We start from the raw sequence: 5,975 nt of genomic DNA, 5'->3' as shown, positions 1-5,975 counted from the left end.
TGACTATATACAAACACAATGCCGCCTTTCAAGTTTCCTTTGATGGAAAAACGTACAGCTTCGGCATAACGTGTCTCTTCTCGATCAATGTTGCCAGTTCAATGTTCTTGTTTTTTGGCCATCCAATGTTGCAATTGAGCAATTCAGCTCGCTCTGAATCAATTGCGCTCCAACATTCTTTTGTCTGCAAAGGTGGCGTTTCGAGTCAGTCCGTAATCTATCTATGAGAAGCAATGGGTTCTGATTTGTTCTTGACACAACCGAAGATTGGGAAAATTGTCAAATCGATCCTAAACTATTATGCGGTCGTCAATCGATCCTAAACCTTTTAAGTTTGTCAATTGGTCCTAAACCTTTTAATTCTTGCCAATTCAGTCTTTCCGGCCAATTTTGGCCGCTGCCGACGAGGTCGCCGGGCGCCGGCCGTCCGACAACGCCGACGTGGCAATTTTTTATTATTTTTTTCAATTTTTAATCTTTTTTTTTTTTTTTATTTCTTCCTCGGCCGGTCCGGCGACCGGAGGGGAGCCGCAGGTCGACCTCGCGGCCCTGGCGGCGAGGTCGACCTCGCCGCCCAGGTGGCGGGTCGCCTCGCCGAGTGAGCGAGGTTGACCTCGCGTCGCGTCGCGCGGCGAGTCGAGCTCGCAGCCGGCGGACCTCACCTAGCCAGGGGCCGGCGAGGGCGAGCCGATTGCCGGAAGGCGAGGAAGAAATCGAAAAAAAAGATCAAAATGAAAAAATAAAAAAATTGGATGGCCGAGTAATGGGATGGCTGAGTAATTCTACCTTCTTGCTGAGGATATCTTCTGATAGAGTTATCAGTTCTCCTACTGAAGAACGGTGGTTACCTGACAGAACGGAAGAGTAGTGACAGAGCCCAGTATGCATCACTCAACTCTTTTTGGCCAATGTCAGTTGCAGTAGTTTAAGGATCTTGGACCTAGAACCATGTTCGCTGAGTGGAATTCTGAGATAGTATCTTCCTTCCGTAGTCGGATGTGCATATCTTGTTCTTGTTGTACACCTTTATGTTTTCCTCTCCCTGCCGCGCTCTCTATTCGACTCATCGCCAACAAATACTGATGGAAATTCCGCATGTGTCGATTCCCTATGACTATCGGTTGGCCGTGTTCATCAAGGATATCCAAACAGCCTTTTAGAACCGGCACCGGTTTAGCTTCATGTCCTTGGTGTGCATGTTAACGGGGAAAAAAGTAGTTCGGTCCCCGGTTTGAGTCGCGATTCGAATGACTCGGGAACATGATAAATCAGGTTGATTTCGGGGCCGGGAACCGGTCTTCTTAAAGAAGAGCTTTTCCTGTAGATGTCGATGTGGACATTTGAACTGAGTAAGTAATCCTCTCTTTTCAGCCGATGTTGTGGTATCTTTCTTCCGTGGTCGGATGTGCATATCTTGTTCCCGTGATACGCCTTCATGTTTTCCTCATCCTCCGCTCTCTATTCGACTCATTCCAAACAAATACCGATGGAAGTTCTTCATACGCCGATTTCCGATGGCTACAAGTCGGTCGTGTTAATCTCATTATCCCGTGTGGAAGTGGTGTCCATGGAGGATACCCAATTGCCTTTCAGAACCGGCATAGCCGGTTCAGTTCCCATCCGAGTTGGGCATGCGCACATGGATAGAAAAGAACGCGGATCCCCGGTTTGAGTCGTGGCTCGATCGACTCACGAACCGAATAAACCGGGTTGGTTTTCAAGGTAAAAACCGCTCTGAACTTGATGCGGGGACGAGCATAGTTTACTTTGAGCCGGACCGAGTCGAGAAAAAAGGAAACAGAAGAAGGGGCCCGAAATCTTAAACCGGCCTAAGTTGAAAACGAAAAATTTAGGCCGGATCAATCGGGCGGTTCGATCAACAGGGCCGGTTGAGGGAAAGAAAGAGATGCCACACTGATCTTTTTATGACTCCTCCATCGCATTTAAATGATTTCTTGTTCTTGTTGTTTTCTTTGTCATTTGCTCTGAACCGGTGCATGATGGGGCTCCATCACTTTAGATCCGGGTACAACGATCCGCCTGACATGATAATCCCACCCAAGAACGATCCACCGACCCGAATTAATGTTTCTATGGCACTCGAATTCAGGAAATTGCAGCAATTGGCCCATGGCCTTCAATTGATAGATATAAACCTAAGTAAGTCCTTAAAAAGTTTTGTCGGTCCCTTCTAGATTTCGGGATTAGCGGGATGTAAAACTTCCAGATGGTATTCCTTCTCTTTCTTAGGAAGACGACAATACATGGTAAATTAGGGGTGCGAGGTATGCGGGCACTAATATATTATATCCGGGTATGGGGATCCGCCTGACATGATAATCCACTCACGAACAATCTACTTACCCGAATTAAAGGTTCTGTGGCACCCGAATTCAGGAAAATTGCAGCAATTGAAGGCCATGAATTAATGGTTATGCGGCGCCCAAATTCAGGAAAATTGCTGCAATTGGCCCGTGGCCTTCGATTGATAAAACGATTTCATGCCATTTCCCATTCAATTCCTAGTCTTCGGTCTTCCCTACTGTCTCAATCAGAACGGACTGTAATATCTTCTGGGTACTGAGAGCAGTAGAGAAGTTACTGCACTCTTACAAAGTTAATTTACCCTTCATTGTGTTCGCTTCGATTCAGAATGAATTTCGCAAATTTTTGCATAGCAAGTCGAAAGGGGGAAATTACCAAAAAAAGTCATAAAGCTGTTACGTTTGTGCCGATTTAGTCTTAAATCTTTCAATTGTGTCAATTTTGTCCTAAATATTTTACACGTTTTGTCTATTGAGTCAATCCGGCCAAGTTTAGTTGGAAATTACCGACGTGGATCCTAGTTATGTCACATAGGACCACAACTACTGACGTGAACGATTTTTATAAAAAAAATTGAATTTTTTTCTTTTTCTTTACCAAGTTCGGCGAGGGTCGTCAGCGCCGACCGACCCTCGTTGGCCACTTGCAGCCCTCACCTATGATCGGACTTGGTAGAAAAAAAAAAGGAAAAGAAAGAAAGAAAAGAAGAAGAAGAAGAAGAAATTATAAAACTTATAAAAAAAATTCATAAATTTAAAAAAAAAAATCATAAAAATTGTTTGTATCATCACTGGCCGTGCCACATAGGGTGGCTGGCGTTCATGCCAGCGAATTCTGGCTAAAATCGACCGGATGGACTCAATTGACAAAAAGCGTGATAATATTTGGGATTGAATTGGTACAATTATAATAGGTTAATGATCTTTTTAGTAATTTTCCCCAGGTTGAAGTAGACAGTCCATTCTAATGGAAGAACATCGAATTTTACAAAATTTTGGCTACAGTTAAGTCTATTGCTTGAATTTGCAAGTTTAAGAGCTTTCAAATGACCTCGTTTGAAGATCTTACCTCGGCCAGCTTGCCCCTTCTGCGATCAAGAGGTTGAAACGGTGGAGCACATCTTTCTTATCTGCCCCTGGACCGAAGCAATTTGGACAGCACCTTCAGTTCAGATCAAAATCGCTCGTGAGGAAATAACACGAATTGAGGTATGGATTCAAAACTATCAGCTACAGCCACATAAACTGCTTACACTAGATGAGATTGCCAGTATCTTCTGGTTGATTTGGAAGGCTAGAAATGAATTTGTTTTTCGGAAAAAACCCCCAAATCCGAGTACCTTAATTGAGTCGGCAAGGATGATGTCTCAAAACTATAGCAAGTGGAATCACAAGAGCTCTAATCTGCATACTGAAAAGGTTCCTTTACCTCTGAATTGGAACCCACCGGCGATGAACTCCTTCAAAATCAACATCGATGGGGCTTTTCATGAACATGCAACAGAAGGAGCAGTAGCGGCAATCCTCAGAGATGCGACTGGAACCTTGCTAGACGGCTTCGCTAGAACAGTCCCGGCGACTTCGCCGTTGCACACGGAGCTACAAGCGATGCTGCACGCGCTTCAGTTCTTCGCCGACTTGAGGAGTGAGCAAATAGTTTTGGAAACAGACTGTCTCCATATGGTAAACTTGCTGAATGACCAGAGTCAAGTCGGCTGGGAAGAGGAAGCTGCAGTTCATGAAGCCTTGCTCCGTATGGCCCAATTCAGTAAATTAACCATTGCAACAGATCCGCGAACCAAGCTGCTGATTGGATCTCCAAAGCGCATCGCAGAAATTCTCTGAATTTATTTTGGCTTGCCCGTCCCCCCCAACCGTTATGGGAGTTGTTATGTTTTGATGCCCCTCTGTCGGGTTGTAGTTTCAACAACTCTTAAGTTTCAATGTATATCGTTCTATTTCGACCAAAAAAAAAAAAAATGACCTCGTTTACCCATAATTCTGTTAATTTCAATTGTAAAAGAACTTCGGAAAGTTTAAATCACCGGCATCGATAAGTTACTAATTCTTTTTTTTTTTTTTGCTAACTGCAAACTCACTAATGGGTTTGCTTTTATTTGCTCGATTGCATATGATCCGATGGCTGGAAATCACTATAATGCAATTCATCAACTCGTCTAACTTAAAAGGCTCTACACTTTTGTGATTAAGGCTCCGTTTGTTTTGCAAAAAATGGACGATTTGGAAAATATTTTTCTAAATCCGATTCATTATATCGATTACAAAAATGAATGAATGAAAAGTATTTTCATCTTTTACGAAAATGTTTCAGCATGAATTGTTGTCGCTACTAAATTTTTCATTTTATTGACTAATTATTAAACGATACAATTGATCATTTTTAAGAGAATATTTTCCAAATCGTTTATTTTCCGCACAATAGATATGACCTAAATTTCTTAACACCTCGGACACTTTAGGAATAGCAATATCTCGACGACTCTTACGTCGGTTTAAAAGAACCATCCGAAAAGTAAGTACTTTTTCCTACCGGCCACCATTAAGAAGTTCGATATTGTGTCCGATCATTCCACCCCTTCCCTTCCCCTCCAGGCCCCGCACTTCAGATTCCCATCCCCGACTCGTCCCATCCCATCCCAATCAAGACATAATCTCCATTGCCCAATTCGGTTCAAGCCACATGACCCGACCACGACGATCCGAGTCCATGCAAGTCCCCCTCTCACGTTTCATCAGGTCCCGACTCCAGTCACGATGACGAAGCTCGTTCCTTTACGCGAGGTGGGGCCCACCCGAGCCATCGATTTCTCCCCCTCCTTTTTGGCCCCGTCTCCTACCCCCATCGTCTTCACACGCTCCAACCGCAAGTGCATTACAGTTAACTCACTCATCACTTTCAACCCACTCCTTCTTCTTCTTCTCCTTCTTCTTTGGGAATTTTTCCTTCCGTGACGGTTACGGCAATGAAAATTTGGGATAACTTCACAGATGATCATTTAATTTTGACTCAATATACAATATTATTTATGAACTTTTAATCTGTTTAGTTTGGTCCATGAACTTTCGGTAACTGTTTCATCTAGTCCCTAGATTGTTATATCCTGGATTCAATCTAATTCTTGGATTATCTAGTCCAGAGGTTAAATTGAATATATACTAATAGTTTAGGGACTACATTGAATAAATTAAAAGTTCATGAACAATATTGTATATTGGGTTAAAGTTTAGGGATCTCATTGAACAAATGTAAAGTTCATGAATAATATTACACATTTAGTCAAAATTCAAATACCATTTATGGCATTTTCCCTTCAAATATTGATATATGGACTTTGTGACCCTCGAGCTCGTTTGGACATGCTAAGCTCAAAGGCACAATTTGAATGAGCCCGGACAAAGCATGTTTCATTTACTCATCACTCATCACTTTCAACCCACTCCTTCTTCTTTTGGGAATTTTTCCTTCCGTGACGGCTCCGGCAATGAAAATTTGGGATAACTTCACAGATGATCCTTTAATTTTGACTCAATATACAATATTATTTATGACCTTTTAATCTGTCCAGTTTGGTCCATGAACTTTCGGTAACTGTTTCATCTAGTCCCTAGATTGTTATATCCTGGATTCAA

The sequence above is a fragment of the Syzygium oleosum genome, unplaced genomic scaffold, assembly GCF_021117445.2.
Source record: "Syzygium oleosum isolate NSW1041296 unplaced genomic scaffold, Sole_v2.1 Sole_v2.27, whole genome shotgun sequence".
NCBI classification, from domain to species: domain Eukaryota; kingdom Viridiplantae; phylum Streptophyta; class Magnoliopsida; order Myrtales; family Myrtaceae; genus Syzygium; species Syzygium oleosum.
The sequence above is the reverse complement of the archived record's forward strand: the minus strand, read 5'-3'. Positions refer to the sequence as shown.